At 40.8% G+C, this 18,500-nt stretch overlaps 1 non-coding gene across 1 annotated transcript; it reads right to left on the reverse strand.

Moving 5' to 3' along the window:
- Positions 1-11,607: 11,607 nt before the first annotated feature.
- TRNAT-UGU lies at positions 11,608-11,680 on the reverse strand. The gene has a single exon. It is a non-coding gene; the product is annotated as a tRNA-Thr (tRNA).
- Between the last annotated feature and the right edge of the window lie 6,820 nt (positions 11,681-18,500).

Consider the following 18,500-nt stretch of genomic DNA (forward strand, 5'->3'; position numbering starts at 1 on the left):
CCTGAGGTGAGGCTGTGATTCAACAGGGCACACAGGTGAGGTGCCAATTCCCTCTGTAGTTCATGTAGAATACAGCCAGGGATATTGTCAGGTCCCATAGAAACTGTATTCTTGGCCTTGGACAGTGCTGTTTTAACCTGTGCAGCAGTAATACTGGGTGCCTGGCAATCTACTGGTATTGTGACTGGTCCTTTGGGGGGGGGGTAAAGTTGGCACTGAATCTGTCGGCCAGTATATTGGCAATATCTGTTGGCTCAGTATAGGACGTACCATTGTGCAGTAGCCTATTGATTGTCTTTACTATCTGCTGCAATTCTGTGAGATTAATCTCAACTTTTTGTTGATGCTGATAAGGGAGTTTTTCCAGTCTTGAGACTTCACCTTATTCCACATCAGTTTCTTCCTTGTCTTGTAGAGTTTGTTTTTGGCAGGGGACCACCAGATTGGCTTCCTTTTTTTGGAGGAGAGCATCTTGGTACTATAGGGTATGGCAAGATCCATGCATTTGTGTACATGTTCATACAGTGCATTGGTGTATGATTCAGAGGTCATGCAACTATTCTCCATTTGCATGGGTGCCGTGTGTTTTTAGGAGCCCAAAGTTAGCTTTCGAGAAGTTTTTCATGGTGGTTACCTTTGCGGGGGTGGGGGTGGGAGGGATGTTGATTTCCAAGGTGATTAGTTTGTGGTTGGATCTAACCAGGGAGAAGTTGACTAGTAGTGTAGAGCAACGGTCACCCATGTCAGTAATGACCAGATCAAGGATGTTGCTACCTCTAGTGTGGGTAAGAACGAGCTGTTCCAGGGTATTGGAATTAATGAATTCCAGGAAACGTTGGGCAAGTGTATTGATCCATGAGTAATTTTTCCAGTTAATGGAAGGGTAGTCGAAATCACCCAATATGAGAGTGTTAGGATGGACCCTAATATTCTCCAGGGTGCTTAGGAACGTGAAGTGGGAATCTTGGGACAAGGTTGGGGACCTATAGCAGGCTACGACCTGAATTGCTGTCTTCCCCAATGTTAGCTTCACCTGAAGTATCTCAGATGCATTATGTTGGGCTACCAGTCTGGAGGTGTGTGCATCCTTTATCAATATAGAAACACCACTGCCTTAGGAGCTTCAGTCCAAGTTCTGGGGCCGAAAGGTGTGGAATAAGTTATAGCCTCATAGTGTAGGGCTGCTTTCTACTGCCTTGAACCAGATCTCTGTTACGGCACAAATGTCAATGTTCTCCATTTTAAGGAGTGCTTCGAGCAAGTGCATTTTGAGATTTAGACTTCTAGCCTTGAGCAGCATGACCCTCAGATTACAGCTTGGGGAGCAGACCAACATTTCTCTTCTCTTCTCTTCTCTTCTCTTCTCTTCTCTTCTCTTCTCTTCTCTTCTCTTCTCTTCTCTTCTCTTCTCTTCTCTTCTCTTCTCTTCTCTTCTCCAGCTTGTCATCTTCATGGTTCTAGCTGTTGCTTAACTTATAATCTAATTTTATAACACAGTTGCAATATGGACCATTGCACTTTAATATACTCTCAGCTGAATGTTCTCCCTGACTGGAGATATATATGAAACCTGACAGACCCTTTTGATGCTCCTTAAACAATAATGTGTACCTCACTGATATGTATATGGTGCTTCATTAAAACAAAACTCTATCTAAGTTCAGCACTTATTGTTATATAAAAAACAAGGTAATTGTTGAAAGTTTTGGAGTAATCACCCAATAGTTTTGAACAGTGATAAAGTAGGTAGGTTGCTGAAGTTTAACTAGCACAAGAAATGTAAACATTAAGATCCCTTAAATTTAAAATAGAACAAAGACATAGTGGCAGGGGCAAGACTGAGCTATGTCTGCACTACTCCTGCCCTGCACTGTACCTGCCCTACACATGCACTATTGTCTTATGTGAACATTAAGCCTTAATTTTCCATTTAATCCCTGCAATATAACCAATTGCATCCAAAAATAACATCTAATGAAGTAGCAAGCAGCCTCCTATAACAAATATCTGAAAATGATTAAATAAAGCTTGTTTTGTGCTTTAACCTAGATAACATAAAGCTAGTTTGATTTCATATCTGCTTGCCTGTCTTCAAAAGTAAAATGAAATTAAAGAAAAACAAACTGAGCTTTTCAAATGTAAAGCAAACCAAATGTGTTCACCTGTTTAAAAGTCATAGAATTTGCTTTTCATTCTTGCTTATTCTGTTTTATCATTTGACCTCAATGAAGTGTATGAATTCTGCAAAACAAATGCAGAGACTTAACAGACTCATTACATAGGCTAATTTATACTCTTTTGGTAGGAGCAGTGTGCAGGTTAGCAGAATGACGTATGTTGATGTAACTTAAACATATTATAATCTCTATTTTTGTCTAAATATACTATATATTTTTATTAAAATAAGTGAATGACATAATCTGCTGAAGAAAGTGAAAGTAAAAAGGAGAGTGCTATGATTTAAATTAACTTGTCTGTACTGGAAGGTAAACTTATACTGACAGCCAAAGGGGTTCAATATAATATTATATTTGTTGTATTCTAGGACTGAATAGACTCTATATCTCATGAATGGATCTTATTTTCTTGTTACATAGTACATGTCATCCAAAATGTACTAGCATTAATGCCAATCTTAACAACTAGGTGTACTGTTAAAAAGGAAGCTTGGTTTTGCGGGTCAGGAATATACTGCTTAGGTAAATTGCTCAAGTGACAACTGGAATGCTTGTCATAAAATACTAATTATAATGTGATGATAGCAATTGGGAGGTTTTCACAGGTGATGAAACTCAAAGCAATGGAGCTTGACCATTTGTCAGTGCAAGGATAATTATCTTTATATTGTAGTGATACAAGTTATTAACATATAGCAAGAGTTCAATCATTTATTTATTCAGTAATTTGATAGGAGGCTAAATGCAGAAGTGACCTTTCTTAGACATGGCCTAAAGATGACTTCACGCATACAAACAACATGACTCTTTTCCTGTAATACAATGAAACCTTTAATATCTACCTGATTTAAGAGATAACAAAGTTATCATTAACACACGTGATTAGCAAACACATATATTCATAGATTTATAACTGAGTAGGTTTTAACACATTTAGTTAAAGAACATAAATAGTATTCTGCTTTCTAAAACTGGCATTCAGTAACTTAACGTGAGAAAACACAGCTATTAATAGACTGCATAACTCTTTACAATGGGACTGCTTTCATAGAATTTCTTCCCTTATGCTAGTCAGTAGCTTTCATTGACTGACCTACTATGGGAATTACTGTCTGCAGGCTGTCAAGCAGCAGTGTTTTATACAATATGTTTTATTTATGTAAGGCCTTTCATCCCCGTATGCTGGCAAAAATATTTTTGAATGGAGGAGAGCATAAAGAATGATACACAGGTAAGTGATCTGGTGCATAAATCATTTTTAGCGACGATGGCAAAGCTGAATAAAACATATTTAGACAAATCAATGCAGACAATCCATCAGCATATTTTGCAATGAGACAGGAAAACTCAGAGAAAACCCAGGAAGACATAAGGAGAATATGTAAAGTCCACATAGGCAATGCCCTGAAGCGAGGTCTATACCCAGATTTCAGAGCTATGCGATAGAGGTCTAAACCCCGAGCTACACTTCTAATAATATACTATCTCTACTTGCTCAACAACAGAAAAAAAATATTTTCTCATCATAACTTGATGCACAGATAATGTATACCTGCTACAGTCTAAGTGGTTTGTCTTTCAGGCATGAAGCCAAAGCTTTTGTTATCAGTGAAGTGACTTACTCTGCTGTATGTACCAGAGTAATTCACTTACACCAAGAGCAAGTGTTTGAAATCTAGTCACTGGTGTAAGCCTGCTTTAATAGATAGGCCTTACACCTGTGTAAGTCATTTACACAAAGACCAAGTCTTTTGGAATTGGGCCCATTTTGTCATACTTCACAATAACCTGATGTAGGCCACATTGCTGGATGATTTTGTATTTTAGGTATTTTTTATCCCACCCTATGAATCACCATAAGTTTACACTACAGACATGATTATTTTTCCTGGGCTTCCCTTTTCCGTTACTATCAGAATGTAGTTAAGTTCCTACTTTTTTAATAGGCCCAACAGGAGTGCTATTTGTTCTGTTGGTATAGTTCACCGTGAGTCTTCAAAGCATAGTAGATTTTGTTATTTTTGTACAACCCCAGATTTGATGTCTACAAGTACTACCTGCCACAGTGTTTTTAAATGGACATCAAGCAAGTCGATATACATTAAAAGTACCAGAAGCTTATTGGCTGTTTGCTGCTTCAAAAAGTAAAGCTTATAGAAGGAAGACTAAATGTTATTGCATTTATGTTTCAGAACACTCATTTTATTCTAAATTTGTAATTCCCATTTGAGTTTCTTTATATGTACCCATTATACTTTTTCAGCTTTCTTATTGAAATTTGCATTAGGCTCAGTGAACATTGCCAGGCATTGAAGATTCCCCTTCTTCAAGTCTTATACTATCCAAATATTTCAGAAACACTTATCACAGCTAATTCAACAAAGCTGTATTAAGAATGTTTGCACATGTGGGACGTGATTTCATACTCTGCAAGCACTGATCACCTAGTGATTATCTCCTGCTCATGCTGGTTTGCAAAGAGTAGTTCTTGTCAGTATCACATGTAATATTTAGTTTAGTTCACAGAACTTTGTATCACTTTATAGAACTATAAATGCCCAAACATAACTGGTTGCAATCAAAAGTTAAATACATAACCTTTGCAGGATCGCTGTTTGCACAAAACCACTACACACTTTTATAAGTAGTTTATTTTTTCCCACTGTTGTGCAATCATGGAAATATGGTATTTCTTTTGAATATCAAACTGAGTTATACAGGATGAATGACAAATGTATTGGAACCAAACTACCACCAGAGTTGTGTCCTACCTTGGTGGATGGAAAACAGGCCACTGCCAAGAGAGGTACAGGCTCTGATATAACCATTCTGAAGCCTGCATAGTTAAACAGGCACAGTACTTGCTTGAGCAGTCGACTTCAGTCAGAGCTTTAGGAGGTACCCCATTCCAAAAGCCTTTGGCCATGGTTCACCTTGACTGGGAGGGTGGAAAGGGAAGCAAGCAATTAGGTGTGTTTGAATATATCCCTACAGATGTCTTGATAGGGAATGATTCTGATAATGCAGTACCTTGTATGCATGCAGTGACACATAGGCTCGGAGATAGGCATATGGGTCTGGTAGCCTGGGGAGACTCAGACAGACCACATCCCTGAAGCCAGGACTGGGATGTGACTAATTCAGGAGGGGAGCTACCATGTAAATGTGAACCTGAAGATGAGCCACAGCTGCTGGTAGGTGTTGATGTTCCCTTGGATAGGGTGACTGCAAGGGCAGAGGTGAGTGTTAGTATCCAGGCTGACAGTGAAGCACCGCTGTTAGAAGATACCAGACTTTCTGTGGAAGGGGAGCTGGGAAAATTCACAAATATAGAGTTGAGACAGGCTTAGCTCTCAGAACCTACATTACAAGGCTTGAGGGAGGTAACTAGGGAAGTGCCTGATTCTCAAGGTAAAGGGGAGTCTGTATACTGGAACAAAAGTTTACTGTATAGAGAGTGGACCCCTGAGGGAGGGCTAGAAGGTGAGGTAATACAGCAGATGGTAGTGCCCAGAGCCTACTGTCTGGCATTTCCAGCCATAGCCCATGACATTCCTTTTGCAGGTCATATGGGCATAAAGCATACCAAGAGGCATACCAAGAGGCATATTATGCAGAATTTATATTGGCCTGGGATTGCCAGGGTGTAACAGGGTACTGCAGGACCTGTGAGCAGTGCCAAAAAGTAGGTAAGGCTGCAGACAAGGTTAATACTTCCTTGATGCCTTTGCCTGTGATTGAGGAGCAATTTCAGAGGGTAGCTATGAATATTGTTGGACCTCAGAGTATCCCAAGTTCTACAGGGAAGAAGTATGTGCTAGTTGTAGTAGATCATCCTACTAGATACCCTGAGGCAGTAGCTCTGTCCCCCATTGAGGCAGAGAAGGTGGCAAGTGTTTTGCTAGAGATTTTCAGCAGGGTACATTTCCCAAGAGAACTGCTGACTGACAGATGTCAACATTTCATGTCAGACTGGCTTGTCTGTGGGAGTGCTGTGGGGTGAAGCACCTAAAGACCACCCACTAGCACCCCAGACTAATGGTCTTGTGGAGATGTTAAACTCTACACTAAAGACCATGCTATGGGCATTTGAAGATCTGTTTAAGAGAGAGTTGGACAAATAGTTGCCCCATCTATTGTTTGCACACAGGGAGGTGCCCCAAGAATCCACAGGTTTTTCACCCTTTGAGTTGCTGTATGGACACGGGGTGAAGGGCCCCTTAGATTTGATTCATGATGAGTGGGAGACTGAGTGTGAATCCTACAAGCAGTCTGTTTGTGGCATATAGGTTCATAGGTTCATAGGTTTATACTAGGCTAACTGCCCTAGGGCATTTATAAGCCTAGCCCAAAGTTATGTGGCTTACGCCGCCCCTTATGTTAGAAATACTGTGCCCATTAGTTTGTTTTGCCTCTGTCCAGTAGCCTATGATCTCCCATCCACCGGTCAAGATTTCTCTTGAACAGAGCCAGCGAGGTGCTCTGCCTCACATGGACCGGGATTTTATTCCACAGCATGGGGAGTCTTTGGGTGATAAATCTATCCCTCCAGCACGTCCTATTTATATCCATGCTAAGGTTTAAGTCTCGTGCTCTAGTGGTTTTGGTGGATTTGTTTTTTTTTGAGGTGGAGCATGTCCATTAATTCCGGGTTGGTCATGGCCTTGTATGTCAGGCACAGGTCACCTCTGAGCAGACGGTATGCAACTGAATAGAGTTGGAGTTTCTTCAGTCTGGCAGCATATGACAGGTTTTGGAGTCCCTTTATCCTTTTGGTGAGGAACTTTTGGGGTCTCTCCAATTGCTGCAGGTGTCGGGTGAGATACATCCCGAATGGGGCATTGTAATTGATCATTGGTCTGATAAGTGAAGAGTACAGGAGAACAATGACCTCACTTGATCTGGATGTGAATCCCTTCATGATCAGGTGGGCAATGTAGAAGGTCTTTCGAGCCACTTTAGCGTGAGTGTCAAGCGAGAGGCCACTGTCAACCTGGGTCCCCAGGTCCCTGATAACCTCTTCTGTGCTTAGTGGGTTGCCACCTATATGGTAGCTTGGGGTTACCTTGTTTTTCCTGAAGGGTATGACTATACACTTTTGCGTTTAACTTCAGGCCATGGCTCTGGCACCAGCTATCAGTTTCCGTGAGACCCCTCTGAAGGATGTCTGCGTCCAATGTACTATCCACTATGGCACCCAGTTTGCAGTCATCCATAAACTTTGTCAGCCATAGTCCTCCTATGTTTGCCTGTACTTCTGAGAAGTAGATGCCGAACAATAGGGGCCAAGGACTGAGCCCTGTGGGACTCCACTTGTAACCGGCTTGGAGTCTGACATGGCTCCAGCAACTCTAACCCTGTGGGTTCTGTCCTTTAGCCAGTTTGCAACCCATCTTGTGACATATGGGTTTACATTTAAGCTGGTAAGTTTCTCTATAATACCAGTGGGGTATTGTGTAGCTTTGCAAGGTCAAGGTAGGCTGTATGGACTGCCTTTCCCTCATCAATGGCCTTGGTGACTGTTTTGAAGAAGTCGACCAAGTTCAAAAGGCAAGATCTACCCTTGACAAAGCCAAACTGGGTTGGGTCCAAGGTCTGCAACTCCCCTATGTCCTTGTTTATGAGTTCCATTATGATCCTCTCCATAGCTTTGCAGACCAGGCTTGTTAAGCTTATGGGCGGTAAATACAGGGTCCGTAGAGGCACCACCTTTGTGGAGTGGGACCACAGTTGCCGTACGCCACTCCTTGGGCACATATCCTGTGGTGAGGCTAAGATTAAACAGCTGCCTTATGTGTGGGTTTAGTTCTTCATTAAGTTCATGTAGCACACAGCCGGGGACCCCATCCAGTCCCATTGATGCTGTGTTTTTAGCTTTAGAGAGAGCAGCTTTCACCTGCGCATTTGAGATGTTTGGGAGGCTACACTCAGTTGGGATAGTTATCTCTCCTTTTCGGGGGGAGAGGGGGTGAAGTTTTGAACCTGTCTGCCAGTATGTTGGCAATGTCTGTGGGTTCAGTGATTTTTGTATCATTTTGGACTAATTCTGAGCATATCTGGGAGTTTTCACCCAGGTTTCTGACATAGCTGAAGAAGGCCTTATGATTGTTTTTTGAATCTATGGCAATTTTTCTCTCAAAGTTGGCCTTGGATGATTTTATGAGGGATCGTAGTTTCTTGCTAGTGCTGATCAAAGATGCCTTCCCTTTTTGGGATTTTGCTCTATCATGTAATAGCTTTCTCCTCTTATTGTAAAGTTTGTTTATGGCTGGGGTCCACCAGACTGGACGTTTGCCCTTGGTGGAAAGAGTCTTGGTTTTATTTGGGATTGCCTGATCCATGCAGTCCTGAAGGTGTTCATAGAAGGCATTTGTAATGGCTTCGGTTGTGGTTTCCATTGGCTCGAGGGCCTTGAAGGATACCACACCTGTCTTGAGTAGTGTGAAGTTTGCTTTAGAGAAGTTCTTCACTGTGGTCTTTTTTGTTTGGGGTGGGGGCGGGATGTGGATTTCTAGTGAGATGAGTTTATGATCTGATCTCACCAATGAGGGATATACTTCTGGTGTGGAGCATTTTGTCCCCATGTTCGTGATGATGAAATCTAGTATATTTTCTCCTCTTGTGGGGACGGTGACTAGTTGTTCCATGGCATTTGAATTTATGAACTCCAGGAACCTTTGGGATAGAAAGTTTGGGCTTGAGTAATGTTCCCAGTCTATATTCGGGTAGTTGAAGTCACCCAATATGATGGTGTTTGGTGATACATTTATACCCTCCAGTGTCTTCAGGAAGGCTGTGTGGGTTTCCTGAGTTTGAGAGGGTGGCCTGTAGCATGCTACAAATTGTAGAGCAGTTTTGCCTATGGTTAATTGCACCTGGATGGTTTCCAATGCCGTAGCCACCAACCTGGAGGTGTGGGTATCCTTGATGAATATGGATACACCCCTCCTTTTGTGGTGTGGTACGGGTTTTGGGGCAGGCATGATATGAGATGAAACCTGATAGTGCCGGGTGCTCTCAGGAGCCTTGAACCAGGTTTCAGTCACAGCACAGACATCAATGTTCTCCATACTGAGAAGGGCCTCGAGTGCGTGCATTTTGAGATTTAGACTTCTGGCATTGAGCAGCATTACCCTTAGTTTCTTCACATTTTTGTTTTCTAGGATGGTAGGTTTAGAATTTGAGCCTTGCCTAAAAGGCACTATGGGGTGGCAAGAGCCTTAGCCAATATCCGGAATCCCAGGGTGACAGGTGCAAGCCGTCCCTTGAAGCAGCGTGGCTTGTTGAGCATGTCATCCCAGGCAGACAGGCACTGGATCCCCTTTGAATGACACCAGAAATTAAGCCAATTGTTAAAGCTGATCATCTTGTCACTATATTGTGGCATCATTCTTGGTGAAGGAAGGATATTGCTCAGGGTCAGGGTCATACCTGCCTGGGCTACATAATCAGAGAGCTCCTCTATGTCTCTTTTCATGTAGTCCAGGGAGGCGCGTCTCAGGTCGTTCACACCAGCATGGACAATGACTGTGTCATACTTGTACTTGCCGTGGAGTGACCTGAGTGCTTGTGTTATGTGGCGGATTCTAGCCCGATAGGCAGCCGTGACCCTCTCCTTGTTCAGCCTGGTGAGTGGGACGTCAGTGTGTCTGACTATGGAGTCACCTATGACAAGTATGTTTGGTGTTGTATTTGGCCTTAAGGGCAGTGACTGCTTTGCACACTGATTTTGTTGTTTATGTGTTGTTTGTGTGGTGTATTGAGTTTGCAGTTGCTTGGGTGTCTGCTTTGGAGGCCTCTGCTGTTTAGGTAAATTTTACTCAGAGCCTCGAGTATGTCTTAGTGTGTTTATGTGTTTGATTCAGTGGTGGGGTTGAGTTATGTGAGACTGGTATTGTGGTGTGTGTAGTTGCCTTCTCCTCCTGCCTGGTCTTGCCAGTCCTGAGTTGAGAGAGCTCAGCCTCCAGTCTGGCTAAATAGCTGCATCTCTCACAAGTGTTAGTGTTACGTGGGAGGAGGAGAGGGTTGTCCGTGTACATGAGGCAATTGTAACATTGTCTCAGAATTCCCAGATTCACCAACTGGGCAGGAGAGGACGCCAGCATCTGACCCTTTGACATGCTAGAAAGAATTATGAGTTGGTATGAGACAGAAAAGTAGTGGGCTTAGCAGGAAGTGGGCACTCCTGGGGGGTTTTGCTAGTGAGAGATTTGTATAATATAGGAGTGCTTGACCTGCAAAGAGAATGCTTATAAGACAAGGGATATGCTTATAAGACAAGTGCTGAGCTTTTTGAGAAGAAAAAGCTATTTGGAACAAGTGCTGCACTTTTTAGTGAAGGTGTAAACTGTTTAGGTTCCTAACAGAGCAGTTCTAAGGGAAAAATTGAAGAACAGACTTTCTGGAGCCAGAAAGAGTTTAACCTTGTTTAACGGCTGCCCGGTGCTGCTCTAGTGGCAACTCCAGCTAAAGCTTAAAGCGTGCTTGATAGCAGGGGCTGGAAAGAAGCAGGAATAGACCCAAAATGGACAATAAAACTACAGTTTCAAGTCAGTAGCCACCTCTACGGGGGGCAGGGAAGCTGCTCAATTTTATTCACTGCCACTGATCAACAGAGAGACCCTCCTTCAGCCCAAGCAAAAATGGCCTCACAGAAACTTTCAAACAGTTCAGGAACAGCAAGCCTGTAACTGAACTTTTTTAACTCTCAGAAAAGTGGGAAAAAAGCAATATTTTTTTTTTGTTTTTGTTTTTTACAGAGATAGCAGAGGTTCACAAGTAATATCAACTTATAACAGTGCAGTAAATGACCCCACACAAGAGTGCTAGGTCAAGGACAGAAAATATGCAAGTTTTAAGAAAAAAACGATTTAAAATTAAGTGCAAACAGGAAATTCAGCAAACAGCTTTTGGTTGTGCTCTAAATACAGCTACTAATACAGAAATCAAGTTTAACAAGCCAGAAAATGCTCAAGCTAGGCAGCTATGCAGAAAAACCTAGCAAATAAACAGAGAAAAAATACTTAAAATCTCAAAAGTGGCTCCCTTCTTCTCTCAGCATTTTTCCTCTTGGAGGGTGCTTCACCAACAGCCAACAAGCCTGAAAAGACGCCCAAACCATGAGGCAACTAGGTTTTAAGAGAGGAAGATAAAGGAGTTTTGGAAATGACCCCTAGTGGCCAATAAAACTACAGTTTCAAGTCAGTAACCACCTCTACGGGGGGCAGGCAAGCTGCTCAATGTTATTCACTGCCACTGATCAACAGAGAGACCCTCCTTCAGCCCAAGCAAAAATGGCCTCACAGAAACTTTCAAACAGTTCAGGAACAGCAAGCCTGTAACTGAACTTTTTTAACTTTCAGAAAAGTGGGAAAAAAGCAAGATTTTTTTGTTTTGTTTTTGTTTTTTACAGAGATAGAAATAATCTAACAGGCCCCAGTGAGATTTGAACTCATGGCCCCTGGTTTACAAGGCCAGTGCTCTAACCCCTGAGCTATGGAGCCTAAAATTCAGAAAAAGGGCTCACGGAGCTCATGGGCTTCACCGAGGAGAACCTGGCAGGAGCCCAACAGCAGAAAAAGGTCTGGTCTGACAGGAATGCTCGAGCCAGAGAGTATGCTTTGGGAGAGCAGGTGATGGTTTTCATTCCTGTCAGACACAATAAGCTCCAGGCAGCTTGGAAGGGTCCCCTCAAAGTGGTAAGGAAGGACAGTGATGTTAACTACATGGTAGAACTAACAAGCAAGAGGCAGTAGCACAGACTGTACCATGTTAACATGATGAAACCTTACCATGACAGGGAGGCCCTTGTGCTAAGTATTTGCAGTAAGAGGCAGAAGGAGTCTGAGGGGGTTCTATGGCTACAGGGGGCCAGTCATCAAAATGCCAAGTTATTATGGTGGAGTTTAGGATTGCAGGCATATGACATGACAGTACAACACCATAGTGTTGTCAGCAATACCAACACAGATGGGCTGTCAAGACAGGGAATGGGTAACATATTATCAGATAGGATTATTTATCTTATGCTATGTTTCTCAAGGGTCACTTGAAAAACTAGCTTGAGTCTTCAAAGGGGGAAGAGATGTGATGATATGGGTTAGTGCCAGCATAGCCAGCTGGAGCTCTGTACAGAATGATATGCCTTCTGAATATCAAACTGAATTATACAAGATGCTTGTGCTACAAATGTATTAGAACTATGTGTCATTTGAATATCAAACTGATTTGCACAAATGCTTATGTTACAAATGTATTAGAACTGTATGGCATTTGAATATCAAACTGATTTGTACAGATGCTTACATTAGAAATGTATTAGAACTGTATGGCATTTGAAAATCAAAATGTGTTTGTCAAGTTGCTAGTATTAAAACTGTATCAACAGTGGGTCCTGCTGGGCAGTGGAGAAATATACATGTGAGACTCTGTATATATGTTAGCAAAGGACAATGGAAGAGAAGTGGTTAAACAGCTAGCTTACTTCTTACTTTAAGAAAAATACTGTTAATTGGGCCACCTGTTGTGCCATGGAAGTGTTTATTTCACAGCTCTGAAAAGGACCGGAGACAGCACGTCTGAAAGAAACCTTTATTCATTAGCTCAATAAAAAGAGGAGAAGCCCCAGGCACTGCCATAGACATTAGCAAAGCTTTAGATATGCATCTTATCACACTTATGCTAACATCCTGTCTCAAAGGGGAATAGTATGAGAACTTAGAGTCAGGTGACCAGATGAGGTCATTCTGCCAGTCATCTTGGAAATTTTAGATATTGCAAAGAGAAATTTCTCAGTATTAAGTATTCTGTCTTGGGCCTCAGAACAAGAAGGACCATTCACCACATCATCTGCCTTGCTCTATTAAGTAAGTAGGGAATAGTAATTCTCCCAAATTCAGTCAGGAAAATATAGTAAAGCTTAGTTTAGATATCGTGTTCCTTTATTTATCTGAGTCTGTCCATAAATGTTATTTTCAATATTTCATGTGATTTGAACTCTGTGGTTTACTGTAAATATATATTCAGTATTTTCATGCTCTTTTATTATTTATTATTAAATATATTTAAAACGTTTATTGTGGCTGGTTATTTTAGAAAGTATTTAACCTTTGCCAGTGCTTATATTTATTTGGTGACACTGTGTGGGACACTCCTGAAGGCCTAGCTGTCTTGGTCAGCTACAACCATTTGTATTAGTATTAATATTACACCGTATAATTGGGCACCCTTTGTTTAGGGCCTTAAAGTAGCTGATTGTGGAGTATCTGGTGGCAGTGATAACTGCCTTATACTATGTGCAGACAGGGATAGCAGGTAAATCTGTGCCAGCCTTTACCAGGTGTGTGTGTGTGTGTGTGTGTGTGTGTGTGTGTGTGTGTGTGTGTGTGTGTGTGTGTGTGTGTGTGTGTGTGTGTGTGTGTGTGAAATCAAATCTCACAGGGTGTGTGTCAGCTACTTGGGCATGAAACATTAGCTTCACAGAGAGGGTGCTGGAGGACTTGGCTTGGACACTCAGCTGAAGACCTAACCCTACAGCTGTACCAGTGGGGAGTCTTACTGGGGACCTGGAAGGAGACAGATAAATCCATACCCCAGGCTGAGTGCATTCCCTGTGTGCTCTTAAGGAAATTGTGCTTGAGGCAGAGAGTCTTGCATCTGGAAATACTGAGTGCATCCATTTGTATTCCAAGTGAATGCCCCTCTTCAGTGTCAGTGGTGAGGATTCAGGCTTCTTGATTACTGGCCCAGTGTAGGGACATCACATTATATAACAATCAACTGGCACTTAATCCACACAAAACCAAGCTACTCCTTTTTACATCAACGAAAAATAATACACTCTTAAACAAAGCCAAGTTCACCATACAGTCTCAAGACAACACAATAATCAAAGTTGCTTCTCACACCAAATTACTAGGAGAAATAATAAATGAACATCTTAAATATGACCTACATATGCAACATAATATTAACAAAATTTACCAGAAACTAGGTATCTTCTATGGGCACACAAACCTTCTTACCTCATCCATTAAACAAACCCTTGTTACATCTTACTTACTGCCCTCTCTCATCTATGATGCACCATTACTCACAAACCTTCAATCCTCCCTAAAAACTAAGCTTGAAACATGCTACAAGAAAATTGCCAAGTTTGCTATGAATGCTAAATATTCTGCCCACCACTGTACATCACTACAATCCCTTAATTGGCTTGAACTCCCTCACTATCTCACTTACCTCCAATTGACAACAATGCTTACAATAATCTGAAAACCTTTATTCTGTCCTGCCCTTAGTTCATTATTTAGCAACTATCTATCCAAAAGATCTCTCAGATCTGAAAATCAACAACTTTTGCTGGTCCACAGACCAAAGCCACCTGCCGGTCTGTTTCCAGACTCCTGTAATGTAGCCAGAGCCTAGGATGCCATTCCATTAACAATTAGAACTGAATAAATATAAAAAATGGAGCAACCAGTGCTAACCAAAACCAATAGAACTGAACAAAGGAATTGAGTGATAATTCTGATGAAATCCCCGGTCAGGGGAAGAAAGCGCTCAATTCAATGGTTTTATTGTTTTATCATTATTAAAGTGGATTTTATTGCTGAATTTTTTGGTTGCCACTATTTGTTGTTTAATTGCACAAGAAGACCTCTTCGAGATTTCCTGACTGCTGACAGTGTGTGTTCAGTTCTAACAATTAGAACTGATCAGATTTTAACTTCTTTCAAAACCTCTTTACATAAGTGCCTCTCTTCATTCTGGAATTGCACATGTACCAAGCCCCCACCCCTTAAATCCTGACTTCCTCTACTTCCTGAATATATTCTAATATCAAGTCCACCTAAGTTCCATGTTGTTTTTATTTAATTAATCACTATCCCACAATATGTCCTGTTATAACATGGTTCTTTCTTGGCAGCTGTATGCATATATATATATATATATATATATATATATATATATATATATATATATATATATTTGACATTCTGTTTTATATTTACTTTATATGTACATGTCTACTGAAAATGGGCTCATACTGACCCAGTGGACTATCCCAGTAAACAAATGCCAATAAATAAATAAATTTCATATATATATATATATATATATATATATATATATATATATATATATATATATATATATATATATATATATATATATATATATAAACTAAAGGGTAGAAAGGTCACATAGACAAACCATTCAGTAAAAACTGCAAGAACTACCCAGCCAAAATAAAATCTTCACTGTGGAGAGCCTTAAACCTTTTGCAGTGATGGCTCTTGGGATATATGCAAATGACCCCTTAGGACATATCAGTGTTTCATCTACATAGCTTCTGAATGCCCATTACTTTTTACTTTATTTGTTAAGTCTTTATGGGTACATTTAGGCCAATAAAACCAAACCCCATGAGCTGTAGGCTTGCTTGTCTTAGACATTTTTCAGGTCTTATCAGTACAGCATAAGTGGATAATTTTGCTATACGTTAGAAATACAGGGTTTAGAATCAATCCTAATGTCCATAAACATTATGGTCCCTGACAAATATCCCAAATAACATCCAAATCAAAGTATAAGAAGGTCGCAAAGATAAACAATTCAGTAAGACAATCAAGAAAGTCCTAGCCATGCTCAAGTCTTAACTGTGTGAAAACTTAAACCTCCTGTAGTGAACGTACACATCTGTGTCCCAATGGATATTGCCCCCCCCCCCACACACACACACACACACACACACATATACACACTCATGCACACACACACAGTTTGTAGCATGGTTATGCATTCATTACATATATATTTTTATTTATATTATCAGGATGCAGTGAGGCTTCAATCCCCTCAGAAACACATATTTGAATGTTTGATGGTGGATTTTAGCAGAAGTGGCATGCTTTCAAACTGTTAAGGTAAAGTTGTTTTTTTCAGTGGGTCATGTGTTGATCATTCATGGCAAAGAGTAATTTCAGATTTGTTGAACTCACATCAGAGCCTTTTTAAAATCACTAACTAATGCTGAGTACAATGCAGCCTTCATGCCAGTCACTGATCATTTCTGTGGAATAAACGGCTTTTTGTCTATACACTCTAATTTCTAAACTAACAGCACAGCACTTGAGGGAGTGGAGCTGGTCTGTAGAAAGATGGCCTTGCGAGTGACTGGTTAGCAGCTTAACTTAACTCCCCTAATTTGGATAAAAAAGAAAGAAATAGAAAAGAAAAACTGCTGTTTTTACTCAATAATTATTTCAGAAAGTATTGTTTTTCGTGTGCTCTTATTTGCATCTAAATGTGTTTCATGTCAATTACAGTTCCTGTATTTGGACATGCTGCTAGGCAACCTGATACAGGACCATGTGATACAGCCTGGAAAAGTACATCTTGCATAGCTAGTATGGAAAACAAACTGGATAACTTGGCAGCTTTAAAAATCAGGTGTTTCTTGACACATCTGAATTAAAACCTATCACACTTCTGTATCAGAAAGAGACTGAAATATTACTGAAATATTACCTCAAAGTGTTTTTTTTTTTTTTTTTTGAAAAGACTGTATTTTCTAGCCCAGACAGTTGGAATCTATTCAGTCAGATACCCAGTATAAACGAGTAATGACCAATGCTGTACACTCCATGATCAATGATTTGGAAAGTAGGCAAATGTGAAACAATCTGCATTTGTTGGGACTGAAAGAAGGACTGAAAAGCAGTGATATAGTGATCTACCTTCATTCCAAACTTCCAACAGCATTGCATTTGCTTTCTCCCAGCATTTTCACAGAGCATATTCATTCAACCCTTACATGTACTGCCATCAGTACATGTCCCAGTGTCAAATTATCTTTAGGCTGCTGATTTTACTGACAACTTAACAGTTAAAAATACAGGGAGACATGAACTTGCTTAGAGAAAGATAAAAAAAGCATTTGTTTTGATCAAATAGATTGCAAGAACAAAAAAAATCCACATCTTCTAGCTATTTTTTACAAATTTCAAACCCAGCTGTTCTGCCATGCAAGCCAATGCTTTTGATTTAACCTGACTATTGTGACATATAAACCATAATTCGAGCTACATTTCTGTTTTGTAATGATACTTATAGGCCAGCTTTAGATTGGTTAGCCAGCCACTTATATATACTATACTATACTAACCCATGGACTATAACTAATAAATTAACCCCGGGATTCATGAATCTCGGCGCAAGGCCGGCATAAGGCCGTGCGGTGTATATATGGAGTAGTCGCGCCATATGCATATTAATGAAGGCGCGCAGCCGCCACAGCCATGTACATAGGAAATGTGCGCGAGTGCATGGGGCGTAACGAAGTTGCGCATGGAGGCGTGTAAGTCTTGGCTGTCGATGAGCAACCTAAACTGCTGAATATTATATTCCGCCTGCAATAGTAATCGCACCTATCAGTGTCCGTGAATACTGAAACGTATACAAAGCATGCAAGATTGTCCCTGCGAACAGAAAATGAAGAATCAAACACAAATGCATGGTAGGGAATAACGGGTCCCTACCCTTGAACAAATGACATGAAAAACGTGTGCCCGTAGTCCAACGTAGTGTTGATAGCTATACCATGTGGAAGTGAAACGTATCATATGTTAGCGTGCCGCCAGTAGATACGTCCAGCCTAATGGAGAGGGTCACCAGTTGACCCATAATGTGAGGGAGGGAACATAGCTGTGCAGATGTGTCCATAACAAAATACACGAGGAGAAATGTAGATATATGTAGTGACCGTATGTCTGAATCATATCCCACAAGGCATGTAATAGTCACATACAAAAGGTATGTCCGTATTTCACATACCAAATGTGATAGGAAATAGCATATGCATGTAAACGAAACAGAAGGAGCATATAAATAGCTATAACAATACGGACACATGTAGGCCGAAAGGAACAGTATGATCCGTACCATCGACTAAGATTACCACCTGTCCCACTTTGCGAGCGACAGTCCCTCTGTGGGAAGATGTGTCCTGACACAAACATGTAAAAATGGCAAATGTCCAGAGAATATAGGACATAATTATTCCGTAGATGTCATGTAATAGTTGCATTAAACATATTTCACTGAACGTATATTACATAAATGTCATAAGAAACAGAATAAGACACCGAAATACTACAAGAATAAGCTTAGATATAGGCAAGAATTGTAAGTTCTATCTGCCGAACTGACCGTGGGTATGTGTAACCTGTAAAATATGCTGTGTTCAGTGCAAATGTCACACACTGTGGCCAATTGAAAAGGTGGAAACACAACCATCGACTGTGGGGAGGCATTGTCCAC

This window comes from Protopterus annectens, chromosome 4.part1 (genome assembly GCF_019279795.1).
Source record: "Protopterus annectens isolate FY-2018-M chromosome 4.part1, PAN1.0, whole genome shotgun sequence".
In the NCBI taxonomy this organism is placed as follows: domain Eukaryota; kingdom Metazoa; phylum Chordata; order Ceratodontiformes; family Protopteridae; genus Protopterus; species Protopterus annectens.